Below are 14,068 nucleotides of genomic sequence, written 5' to 3' on the forward strand. Positions count from 1 at the left end.
AAAAAAAAGGGATGGGATACAGGATTGTGTGAAGCCTGCCCAAAGGATCAAACTAGAAGGTACTGTACAGGACCACTGAAGGGCATCTCCGAGCTCCACAGGGCTCTGCCACCCTTGGGCAATGTTGCATGGAGGTTGGTGGTAACTTCCTGGGCTTCTCCAAGTAGATGCTGAGGTCTGAAACTACTTCAAACTCCCTGATTTTAGTGAATCCCAGAGAAGGGCATATATATGGATTTGTTTTTTTCCCTTGGTGGTGCATCTTGGCTTCCTTGCAGCCATAGACATCAATGTTGGAGGAAGGCCATGCAGATGAGTAGCCTAAGTCTACTTTCACTGTCAGAAAGTCAAGTAAAAAAGGATCTCTTTATGACAGTGTTGATCTCCCCAGCGACCTTTTACTGAGCGCCTGTCCTTTCTTGAGACTAGAGAATTAGTTTCCCTTCTATTCTTGGTTTGAAGTGATAAGCTTGTTCCTTTGCCCTGGGACTGGACAATGGACAAAATCAATTCTCATTTAAGAAGCTACAGCCGTTTGCCTTTTCCTTTTCCTGCTGCCTTTATTGATCCCCTGAGCTCTCAGAAACACTATCAATTCTGCTGAAGCCCAGCTTTATTTGAAAAGGAACTTTGACGATGGCTACAGTTCCTGAGAAAAGTGTCCTCTGTAGATTCCTTGCTCTTCTGAGAGCCAAACGAAGGCCATTTATCCCATCTGTGAGAGACTTTTGAGTTTGGATCCTTATGCCATGATTCTACTGAGTTCTTGTCACTGTGACTCTCATCGCTCTGAACCAACAAAAGAAAAAGGAAATATACTCTGGAGAAGAAAGAGAAACATGACAGCTTTTTCCCAGATGGCATTTTCAGCCTCTGGTTCTATGACTATCAATTGCTTTGAGATAGTCAGCATGTCTGTAGCAACCCTTCCAGATGCTGCATCCACCCAGTCCCATAATACGTTCTGGATTAACACAAGGAATTGGAGCATTAGCTCATACTGAAACCCCCACTGCAAATGACATCTAAAACACTTTTCAGTACGGTCCTTACATTAATGTAAAAGACTATACAGGGTAGGAGAGAGAACATAAAGCCCTCATGATTGCACATGTACATCTTAGCAGATATCAGAGGTTTCTTGATGTTGTTGTTGCTGTTATTCTTTACCTGGTAACTTACTGTTCCAGCAGAAACAATGTTAGTCCACTAATAGACTTATAGATTAGACGTTATGTCTAAATTAAACTGGGGCTGAAATCAGGATGATATAGTTGAGCTCTTTCCAGCATAGATTAAGCTAGTGTGAATAGAATGGAAGAAAAAAGTGCCTACATAGATGCTATCAACCAGGCAGGAAGAAGTGCCTGCCTGCTCAGCAGGACTATTCCTCTTACGTCTGCAGCTGCTTATTGCACATGCACTGCCTGCAACCACACAGAGGGGTAGAAGAGCTGCATCATTTGGAGATGTAATGCAAACATTGGTAGGACAGGTTTCTTGCGCCAGAGAATACTATGTAGCTTCAAGCATGCAATACTAATGTACTTGGAAAGAAAGCACCATGTGAAAGCACCATACAGCCTTCATTCTCCTGCCACAGCCATGTCTGCATGTCTCCCCTCCAGAAAGGAAAAGATGATGGATCAACTGAGCCGTAGATGTGCTAACACTGCTGTTGTATCTACTTGAAAAACTAAGATAACAGAACAAAAGAATCATTAAGGTTGAAACAGACCTGTCAGATCATCCAATCCTCACTATGTCCGTTAACCATGTCCCTTAGTGCTCCATCCTCATGTTTCCTGAACACCTCCATGGATGGTGATTCTACTACCTCTCTGAGCAGCCTGTTTCAGTGCATCACCACTCTTCATGAGAAAAAAAAAATGTTGCTAATACCTAGCCAGAACCTCCTCCATTCAACTTGAAGCCAATCCCTTGTCCTGTCATTGTTACCTGGGAGAAGAGGCCAACCTCCACCTTGATACAGCCCATTTTTTAGGGAGTTGCAGAAAGCAATGAGGTCTGTCCTGAGCCCCCTCTTCTCCAGATTAAACAATCCCAGTTCCCTCAGCTGTTCCTCATAAGACCTATGCTCCAAAAAAACCCCAACACTTCTAGTATGTCCTTATATCCACTGTTATCTGTACTCTTGAGTCTTTCCTTCTACTTGCCCTTTATTGCATGCCATTGGGGATATTTCAGGAGGATGCGTTAGAACTTTCAGCATCAGCTCATGAAACATACGAGTCATGTATCGGGATGCAGTTGTGGATACAGAGCTTATCCAGACAGGTCTAAACTCTCAATACTGATCTCCCATCCTGTTTTTAGAACTGACAATTTTCCTCCATCTGATCTGCATTATGTATCATCTTAAAACCAGTTTCTTTACACACACAAAATAAGCTACATTCTTCATTTTCCCAGGTGATGTTGTCAGGAAAAAAAATAAAAGCACCAGGGAAATTACATCATGTGCCTGAAGTGCATGCCATCATTCTGAATTTATTTATAAACCAATCTATAAAATATCACCCATTGCATAAATCTCCAGACATGCTTCTATCTTTAAGAACAGGGCCATGCAGTGAGAATTCCAGGCAGATTTTCTCCAGGATTCATGGATGAAAACTACGAAACTGCCAATGAACAAGAAACTAACATCAAAGGTTCAACAAATTCCGGCTAAATATCGATGCAATAAGAAATACTGTATGTAGATAATCACCTTGAAGGATCTGTCTGCCCTCCCTGTAGCTGTTCTAATCTGGCTTTCTTAGACCTTACTTGCAAAAGTTCATGTTATGAATTTGCTAGTTTATGATGGCTGTTTCCAGGTGTTGCATGTACAAGCTCAGTGAAGTTGTTTTGAATCAAGAAAAAATAAGGGCTGGTAGCAAGCAGTCCAAGGCTACTATAAAATCCAGACTTCTGCTGCTAAATGCAAGACAGTACTAAAATTGTAGAAGCTGTCACTGTCTGAACATAAGGTTAATCTTCCAAACCATTCCTAACAGCATGATAGCTTCTTATTTGAAAGTGGGCACTAAGTTTTTATAAAATAATCATTAGTATGTCTGGAATAAGAAAATACAAATGGTGACCTTGATTCCCTGCCCAAGTGTACTAGGTTCACTAAGCGGATATTGGTAATTAGCTCTGATTTTTCCTATGTCTGAAGCACATTTATTATTTAATAAGTTTTGAAGTGCCTGAATGTGTTTCATTCTCAATGAAAAATTTATGCTATGGGGCAATCAACAGTTTCCTCTCTCCAGTCAATAAGACGGTATTTATATACATATGAAAATAATATTAAGCCATGGGGAAGCATGAGGGACAGTAGTGTGCATGAGAGGATGTCTCATTTTCTCTTAATTGAAATGTGCAAAGCAACTGCTGAGTTGAAGAAGTTAGCAATGGAATCTAAGGAATGTGCTAAGAAACTTGGAGACCATATTGGGAAAGAGTTTTTGAAGACTTCCATTTTGTGTTTAGATCCAATGCATATGTAGAGCCACAGATATAAGTTTAAAGGCACTAGGAGCTAACAGTGTTAAAGAAAGTATTCAGCTCAGCAATTAGCAAATAGAGATAAGTTTTCTGCTAATTAAAAATAAAATATCCTTGCACTTCCTTCTGCCTACCATAATTCAAACAAACTCTGCAGCTAAACATAAATGTTTTTTGGCAGCAGGAAGCTTAAACTTCTCATTTGCCTATCAAGGTCTGTGTAGTTTCATGCTCCAGCTGAAACGTTTTGGGAAGTGATTAGCTATTCATATTCTTTACACTCAGGAGAATGCCCTGGCACAGGTCTAGGGGAGTTGAAAGAGCCAGAGGGAAATGCTGCGTTCTCCTTGGGAGTGCATTCCAGCTCACAAGGCCTGCAAGGATCCACTGAGATGGGTGCCCTCTGCCATGGTAGATGAGCCACTGGCCAACAAGCCACTCTTAGAAGAGCCCCAATAACTCCTTTTGCAAGAGCAGGTGAGAGGTGAGGTGTACGCAGCCAGCGCTGAGTCAGGTAGCTCATGGTCTTTCCAAAATGCAGTGTGAGTGGGCCAGATGTCTACTCTGGGTTAAGAGTAAGTGGACAAATAAAGGGTAGTGGAATCCTTTGATGCTATGAAGTGCAAAACCACTTGGCTTAGAAATTCCTTGGCAGGAAGAGCATACCCAGGAAATATAACTAATACCACCATATAACCTTTTTTTTTTTTCCCCATGCACACTTGCTTAGTGATAGCTATAGATAGCATGCTGAGGCCAGAAGAGCGAACACAGTATGACCATTACCATGTCCTAACATTCAGCCTACACATGCAGAAGTAAACTCAAATCAAGATACTACCATAAAATTGTATTCTGGTTACAAAATGCTGAAGACTTCAAGCAGTGAATGGATGGGTCATACACCCAAAACCATATTAAGCAAACCAAGTTTAGTAACTACCCTGAAGTTCCTCCCCGGAAGAAGTACCTTTTCTGAAAGTCCTCATCTCTACAAACAATGTAGTGAATGTACATTTTGTCTAATTTTGACAAATTCACAGTTTGTTATACAGCTCTGATTCTAGAACTTCAGATTATGTTTCCATCCATACTGTAAGCAGTGAAAAAGTTCTGAGTCAATTTCACATTGAGTTTCATTAGCATGTAACTATTACCAGCAAAACCCAATCAGTAAAAATGAAAATGCAAATAGAGGACTCGCTTGGAGCTAAGATTGTTTCTCTTGAAACATTCAATATTATTTCTTCAGTAGTTGGGGCAAACAACTGTCTTAACAAGACAAGCTATTTTGAAAAGACCTTTAGGGAAAGATTTCCAAGTTCAAAAGACATAAAATCAGTGCTAAGCATAACAGGTGAAGAAAGGATTCCAACTTCACATATGGCAAAGAGAGAAGCAATCTGCAGAAAGCCTGTGCTTAGAGCTACCACTCCAATGTGTGGGTGAGCAAGATGAAGAAAGAGGTATTTTTATGTCCATCACTGCAGTTGCACAAAGAAAAGAGAATAAACAATGTTTTAGTTTACTTGTGTTTAGAAACAGAATGCACGCTCTTTCTGTTGGGAGAAAACAAACCAGTTACTTGGGCTTCAGATTAACTCTAGAAATCCTGGCCACAGGAATGGCAAATTTTCCCTGCTTTCTACCCTGCTAGCCAGCTTTCTAGCAGTACTGTCAATGTGAGGTGAATTGGGACTCCACTTCCAAAAAACATATGTAATTTACCCAAGAAAAGTAGAGCTGTAAAATTTTCTTATTTTGCAAAGCACATAGTCTAACAATTTAATTTAATTAGGTCAGGAGAGAATAGGCAGTGGCAGCCAAGCAGATCTAGCAAGATCTTTCCTAGTCAAACAGCAATCCCTAGGAGAATTGAAATATCATCACCAAATGTTACATCCCTAATTATAATATCAGCTTACTATAAAAATCAACAATGTTGTAATTATGCTTTCAGTAGAGCAGTAAGTATGTTCTGGTGGAAAACATACTGCTTTGTTATGTGGAAATTCATTTTTTTGGCAGTGATAGGTTTACTCACTGTAAAATACAACTTAGTTCTGAAAATGTTAATTTCATTAAATTTTAGTGAATTGAAGTAGGACCCCATGAGGAACTACTGCAAACTTCCTGTTAATTGTTTGACTGGCGCCCAGGCAGGAAACAGAAATGAAGTAATTAGTGCTGACATCAATGTCATTGAAATATATTATTTAATGCATTTTGAAGAGCTTAACTGCCTTTTCTTAAAAATAAAATGCAATCTCCAAACCTGCATTGCTTGCCAAGTAGCTGGGTTTTTTTTTTTTTTTTTCAGAAAAGTGTTAAAGTTCCTATTTTTTCAATTCTATGTCCATCACTAGCAAAATGGCAAACTACATATGAGGTCATTTGCGGGCAATCACTGCTTTCTATGAACCCGAAGAATGAAAGAACAATACTGCATAGAGAGTGGTGATCTGCTAGAAGGGATATGCAGCAAACTGGAGGTATGGAGTACCCAGCCTCTCTCACCTACACACACACACAGACTCGGCAAGAACTTATTTTCCTGGAAGTTGATGAGTGTGCAGAAGAAACTGGTATGGGAACTAAAAATTGTTTCTATTGAAAAGGTAAGAACATATAAGTACAAGAAACACTTAAAGAGAGACCTTTTTTGGTAAAGTATGACAGAAGTCTGCAAGTCTATCTCCCAAATAAAAAACCAACCATATCCAAAGCCAACCATATCCAAAGCTCACTTAGGGCTCTTGCAGGTGATCAGCCCTAGGTCACCTTTTCTAGGTCTCAGTGATTCAGGTCACAGGTGAAGATTAATTGAACCTTTTTATTTACTGTATGTGTTTTTTAAAATCTTATTGTGGGGAGAAAACTTTGGATAGTCATGGGTAAAATAAAAGTCAGAAAACAATCTTACATGTTCCTGAAAGTACATGAAGCCAGAACTTAAATACCTCAGTCCAGTGTTTTCCATTCAAAGAATTCTTGGTATAGCTCCCTCTGCAAAAAATACAGAACAACATTTAAGTCATTGGTGATGAAGACAGATGAATTTATCCCAAACCATACTGGGCACTCCTCAGTCCAGTTAGCTGCACTACGACAGAACTGGCACAACCATTGCCATTTTTCATTTATTCATTCAGTGGAGTCAATGCCTAAACTCAATTTTCTGAGATCGTATTCACTTTGTCAGCCTTATCAGAAAGGCTTTTGACTGGCTGCTTTTCTATGCATGGCTGTCATACCAGACCGCTGCTCTAGTTAACTACCAACAGAAGAATCAATTACTGACAGAAGATACCATTGCTATCCATTCTCGCTTGTCTTTAGGAACACTTCCCATCCCCCCCCCCCCCCCCCCCACACACTTTAAAATAGGTGACTATTCCACAGTCTTTCAATACGAATGGTCAGCAGACAGCTTTAGTGCTGAACATGCTTTAATCATGCAAGACTTTTCTTGTGGTCCTCTGGAATTTCTATCACATTAATCTCAGCAGGTGGTGAGAACATGGTATCCTGACTGCATTGCATAACATCTAGCACTGATGACACAATTGATGACATTGATGCTTCCTGACTGCCAGATAAAGAGACAAATGTCCTGTTTAACACTGTCTCACTGGAAACACAGGTTGGACAAGCCTTCCAGACTTGCTTTTGTTCACAACTGTTATTGCAGTGTTTTTAAAGACTTCGCTTATCCTATGGACAAACTGCATCTTTATAAATGTTTTGTAACAAATTATCATTCCAGAATTGCTTCTTGTGAAGGATGGTGAACAATTTGAAAGAGTGCAGGATCTTTGTGAGCTCCTGCGTGACTGTCTGGCAGCAGGACTGCCTGTCCACTAGGAATTTGATTAAAGTAAGACTCATCAATTTAAACAGCCAATTCCCCTGTTGCCCATGCTAAAGACAAAAGGGGATCCAATTTAATTAATCACAGCCTGAAGGAGCATAATTAATTATAAAGTTTTACCAGTATCAACTTCCTGATCATAAGAGAGCTTGGAACACTGATGTCTAACCAAGAGAACAGCTCTGTGAATCTGATTGTTTCCCTTGTTCTTTAAGTGATGGTTAGAGGAAGGAGGAAGGAAGAAGAAAGTTAAACCAGTGTATTTGATTAGCATAGTAGACAAATCTGCCAAAACAAACAACAACAACAAAAAAAGCAGCAGTAGAGAATGTTCTTTGAAATTCCTTCTGGTTTCACATGTAAATGCATCTTTCCTTCTAACCTGATTTTGTTATACAATTTATGGCAGTGACACCAATTACAGAAATGAAGAGCTGCAAAGGACTTCAAGAGGTCACTTAGACTGTCCTCTTCAATCTAGGACAGAATTAATTCCACCCGGATGGACAGACATTTTTAAAACATATTTTAGAAGCTCATGTCGCCAGATATTCTACCACTTTCCTGCATTTCCTACCAGTTTCGAAAGAATGTTTTCCTAATACCTAACCTTATTTTCTGAGCTGTAAATTAAGCCAATTATTGTTTACCCTGCCTTTGAGGAAGAACAACTGATTAGGAAGTCACATTTTTACTGAGAAGCAAATTCCAACCTCCAAAATCAGTTGATACCCCAAGCCAAAGCGCCATCATTTTCCTCAAAGTAAAACTGTCTTACCTCAAATTAGGATGATCAAATAGATTTGAAGAACATCTAATCACTTGTCTAATTAATCTTTCATATAATCAGCTAAACAAAGAATCTTAATGTAATCATTCAAAGAGGATCTTTTAGCCCTACCAGAATGGAACAAGAGGACTGAAATGTTTCCTCTTTCATGCTAGTGATAATTTACATGCCTATGACTTGTTCGGCTTTCAAATAAATTTAAATGAAAGCTTTTTAACCAAATCCTTAGTAAGTTCCAGACAGTAGCTTGCCTATTATTTTGTTTGTTCAGAAGGACAGTCACTTTGGTTGACATTTTCTCTTAAAAGAGAAGCCCTCCTGTTATTTGCAGTATGAATGTGTTAAAATATTACATGGAAATCATTACAGAATAAAATTTTCATTAAACTATACCGAAGTTCTTTTACCAACATCACAAATCACTGAAATAGTTTTGAGATAAATTTAAACACATGAAACGGGTAGAGAGGAAATTGTTGGGGCACCAGAGATCTGTCAGTAATCCTCTCAAAATCATAGGTATTGCATTCTTTGCTAAGCTACTTGAATTAAACATTAGGAGGGACTGGAACTGGAGTGGGTGGAAAAGCAGATCTGCTTTCTTCCTTTGAACTGTGAGCTGAACACCCTTTACCTGTTATGGGTATGCCCATTATTGCACATAGTGGAGTATTACTAGTGAGAGATGGGCACAGTCTTTCTCCAGGAATGCATACAGACATTGTGAAAACCATCTACAAATTAGGAAAAGGAAAACCAAAACTTTTTTTTTTTTAAATTCAGTTTAGCCAACTGATGAAAACAGTTTGCAGTGTATGAACACGTAAGAATACCTATGTTTAGGCTGAGGAAGACTGTTAAGCAAAACAGACCTGGCTGGCCTGAAAGGGTCAAACAGGGAACATGCAGCCCCTCCTGAAAGGGAAGGGCTGTCATGTGAAACTGGCAAGCATAAGTTACAGCTTCTTCGTTCCGTGACCAAGAGCAGAACATGTTCTGTGAATAGAACGCCTTTTGATCATAATACACAAAAGAGTTAATTAAATAATGATGTATTGCTGTCAGCTGCATGAATGTTATCTGATTTAGGTATTGTATACTCACATAGCAAAAAGATATAAAATGCTTGTAACAACAATAAACCTTGCTTATGTGCCACCAGAGCCTAAGCCCGTCTGTCCCAGGCGTCTTGAGCTGGTCTCCGTCATTAGGCCGTGATTTCTATGATAAAACTGAGAGTCATGTGCAGTGGAATGCAGTAGACCTCAGAACTTACAAACCTAACCCTTTGCTGGGACTTCCACAACACATGACTAAGTCATGCTTGTTGCTTATTTCTACCAAACAAGACACTTGATACAAAGGGAGACAAAAATAATGCCCTGCTGGCATTGCTGCTGCTTGATGAAGCTGCATCTCTGAATCCTGATCTGAGGCTGACTTACTGTCTCTAGAACTGCAACATCTCACTAGAGGAACAATGATGGATAGAGTAACCAGAGTAGTATCTCCAGTAGCTGAGGAAACTAGATGGCTTCTTCTGTTCAAATTACAGAGTCTTCACAAAGCCATTAAATGAAATACATATTCCAGCCTGACAACTTCTTGGTTCAAAAGTAACCATCACATCAGTAACAGTTTCTGACAAATCAAGCACACAAATTTCCACTGACTTCCAGTGAAGTCTCCCTCTGTAAAGCACTGCATCCTTCTACACCACTGTTAGCTGAGATGAGGCACAGCATCGCCACATCACAGTCTGACCAGGAAAACAAAAATTATCTCTTGTGCTAAAATTCAGAGATTTTTGACTACATCACACACTCAGTGAGCTGTCATGTACTGGCTGGTGGTAGTACAAGGGAACACACAATGATAAGTGTTAATGTATAGGAAGTGTCAATATTCCTAGGTAACAAAGATTGTTATCTTCGTCTCTAGCAAAGGATGTTATAATAATTTAAAAACAAAAACAAAAAAAACAAAAAAAAAAACAAAAAAAAAAAACAACAACAACAGCCAGGGCTTCTAAAACTCTTTGACCAAATTTCAGCATCCTCTTAAGATTTCCAGAGTTCAAGTGGCTTCAATTACATTCAGTTTTCAGTAGTAGCTTGCAGTTTTCCTGTGCTAATGGTAACATGTATGCTTACTGGGATTTGCCATTCAGTATTAGTTTTAAAAAAAAAAAAAAAAAAAAGGAACAAGAGCCCAACTTAACGACAGCCAAAATATATACTTGAAGAGAACTTCTAAACCAGCCAAGAGGCAGCTAAGCACCTAACTTCACTCATTTCCAGTGGCAGAAATCATCAAATTCTCAAAAGTGCCTTAAAAACCTTTGGCTGGTTTTAATCTGTGATTCTTAGTCTCTTAACCTAAGCTATTACTCAAAACAGCCAGAAAAAACGTTGCTTAACCCAAGTTCTGTCTTTGCTCTAGACAAATTTCCTTTCTTTTATTGGAGTTCAAACCACGTGTGATGATTTAGACTATACTAAGTCCATCTGTACACTCATTTTTCACTCGTGTTAAGGGGCTCATTTCTCCTTCCAGGGAAATACTAAATTATGTGTGAAATGAAATACCAAACTATTGTATGTATGAAGAAAACGAGTCCCTCCTGGCCTTGTGTTCCCTTCTTGCACTATATTCACTGTAATGTTTACTGAGCACATACATAACTTCCAGAGCTAGACAATTTCACGCCCTATTTAGAATTCTCCCTATTAAATAAAATGATTGGGAATTTACCTTCCTTGCACAGAAGTCTTTTACCAAGCTGATATATTCTTTATATTGCATCTGTGAAAAAAAAAAAAAAAAAGGTGAGAAAAATTATAAAATTTTCCTTTTCACTTTGATTCTATTTTTGATCTTTTTTTTAGTCATCATTCTCTTCTCACACTAACAGGGGACATTGATTTTCATTTTACCTGCCTGAATTCTGTCTGCTCATGCACATTCTATCAGGATAGAAAACACCTGACATTTTCTTAAGGATGAGAGTAATGGAGTCCCAACATCACATGTCCTTTCTCTTAAGAGAAATCATTTTCTGACCTGCTATCTCATAAGATGCATTTTAACTGAAACACGTTTATCTTAAGAAATTGGTCTCTCAGTCCTGAAACTCAGAAATACCCTTAAACTCAAGTGCAAATGAACATGCACATAAATTCATGTCTGAATATATTTTTTTATATGCACATACTAAGTCAATGTTGAGATTTTTAAAACAGTTGTGGCATGTATAGCCACAAGTATACAAATATCTTTCTAAGCCCCAAGGGTAACAGAACATATGCGTTCCCAGAAAACTGAAAGACAAATGATTTTTAATAAGGAAGAAAAAAAAAAAATAACAGCAAAACCTGAAAAACAAAGGAGTAATTTATTCCCAGACTTCACAAGTCAAAACTTTATAAGTAGGAAATGGATTTCGATAACAATGTAATGATGTTTAAGTTCTGAAATGTCATTGACTTAAAGTATTAAGAGTGGAAGCCATACAAATGTTTAGGACTGCTAACTGTTCTTCTTAAAAACGCTGGACAATTCATACATATTTTTCCAGTGGAGAACAGTCACCATTCAAACAAGACACCATGTGAATAGCTAAATTGAAAGGCAAAAGAACATCACAGTGATTTCTTTGACAAATAAATATCCACTGACTACAGAAGAGCGCTTGTCTAAAGCATTTTCTCCACCCACAAAAAAAAAAAATATATATATAGATATAGATATATATAGATATTGTACAGTCAATTCATATACAGATGGTATAGCGTATCCAGGAGTCTAGCTGATGCAATTATTATACTAGAGTAGGAAATAAAAGGACACTCACCCTACCCTGGGCTCTCATAGTAAACTCCAGCAGTACGGATCTCCAGAAGAGAGCCTTCCCTGCTGGCAGTCAGCTCTTAAATAGGTCTAGGAGAGGTGCAGCCAGGCTCCACCCCTTCCAGCAGCACAGGTGAATTGCCTTCACCTGTGCTCCTGTGGCTGACTCATGGCTCACCTCAGGTGATCAATCAGAGGTTCAGGCCATGATTCAGCAACCCCATACAGATGTCCATTTATTTATATCTAACCTACAAATTTTGCTCTAAGAATTTTAATGGTTGGACTTTCAGAACTTTAAACTGCTTAACTTTTTGATCCTCTATCTTAACAGCTGAATTGTCTTCAGTAGTTTTACATTAAAAAAAAAACAAAACTAATGTTCTGTGACCTCGCTGGCAATGTTGATTAACTGAACATTGTAAATACTGCTCATTTCTTTTCTCTGCATGTGCAACGTTCCGTGAAAACAACCATGTGAAAGACAGGGAATAACCAGAAGTTAGCTTGTAAAAATTAATCATAGAATATCCCAAGTTGGAAGAGACCTATAAGGATCATCAAGTCCAACCCCTGGCTCAACACAGAAGAGTTTCAATTTCTTATTCAAACCATGATTTCTTATTCAAAATCATGAAACAGAAGAATGTTCTGTAACCCACAGTTCTCTTCCTCCAGCTTTTTAACTCGATGTATTCTTTTCCCACATCTTTTTTATATGCCTACAATGTTAATTATAACAGACACACTATTTCAATAATTTGTCCTTAAGCCATTTCACACCTAATTTAATGAACATGAGATATGTTACTTAATCTAAATGTGTCTGTATGCTACCAAAGATCTCTGAGTATTATAAGAGAAAATTATTTATACTACTACAGTGGAGAAAATAAACAGCCTAGTGACATCTGATATACTGTACCGAATAAGATATGCTTAGCTGATATAACCCATTAAGCCAAACTTCCACCAATCACATTTCCGAGTTTTTCCTGAATAGTAAGATTAGTGACTTGCTTGCCTCTTCCAGCACACTCTCGTAAAGTGGCTTTGGGCAACCATCCAGATTCCTCCCCTAATTCCCATTTATCAAGCTTCCACACCCGGTTGCAGGAGTTGTCAACAAGCTGATATTCTAGTATTTCTTTTTTTATCATTAGCAAAAGCTGAACTCTTTACCTCTTTCTCTCTGCATAGCATTACAACATCCTGCGTTCTTCACTGTCCTTATCTTTCTCTTACAAGTCTTTCTGATTCAGTACCCGCCTCCTGACACAATACCTGCAGGCAGTGGACACCAAGGAATCTGCTTCTGTGTCACTTGGATATATTTGATTTCTGCTTGTAATTCTATCTACTAATTATCTGCTGACATTCAAATCTACAGCACCTTGGATAACTTTTAAGCAATAGCAGGGAAATATTTCAAAAGACTTTTTTTGGGGAAAGGAATTAAAGAAGGAAGAGAGGATGTCTTCTGTTTTCTCCATTGGTCTATAGCTTACATTTTCACTGAGCATGTATTCCAAAGTCAAAATCATCAGCTCTTGAGAACTGTGGAGTTTAGCAAGGGAGTTTGCATCTGGGATTTTCTTATTGTCTCACATACTGAAGTCTGACATGTCTAGATTTCTGGGGCAGATATAGCTAGGCTGCTTTATGCCTGAGCTATGAATCTCTTGCATGGGGATGAAAGGTCACCAAACCACGACTGCGAAAGGTTACAGGTAGCATGCTTGACATATACAAGGAATATGCTATGCTGACTCCAATGAGCAAAGGGTCTTGTTATTTTGAGGCTGATATGCACAATCATATGCATGACATATGAATCATATGATGACAACAAAAAAAAGTTATTTTGAGGCTGATATTCTGGTGTGCTGTAAGATTGTAACACAGCTTGTGAATTTCTTATCAAGGCTGGGATCATCATTACCAGGCGTCATTTTATCCAAGGCCAAAGGCCTGTGTTTCTAAATTGGTATAGTTATGCTGCAGTGATAGGTTATATATATATATATATATATATATAT

The 14,068-nt window shown here is 38.5% G+C and overlaps 1 long non-coding RNA gene across 1 annotated transcript; it reads right to left on the bottom strand.

Annotated features, from left to right (window-relative positions):
* Positions 1–617: 617 nt before the first annotated feature.
* Positions 618–12,071, bottom strand: LOC122179568. Its single transcript, XR_006178746.1, has 4 exons — positions 12,034–12,071; positions 10,935–10,985; positions 6,480–6,525; positions 618–789 (listed from the first exon to the last, which is right to left on the bottom strand). It is a non-coding gene; the product is annotated as an uncharacterized LOC122179568 (long non-coding RNA).
* Positions 12,072–14,068: the final 1,997 nt, after the last annotated feature.

The sequence above is a fragment of the Lagopus leucura genome, unplaced genomic scaffold (assembly GCF_019238085.1).
Source record: "Lagopus leucura isolate 7727_CA_CO unplaced genomic scaffold, USGS_WTPT01 Super-Scaffold_100004, whole genome shotgun sequence".
Lineage (NCBI taxonomy): Eukaryota > Metazoa > Chordata > Aves > Galliformes > Phasianidae > Lagopus > Lagopus leucura.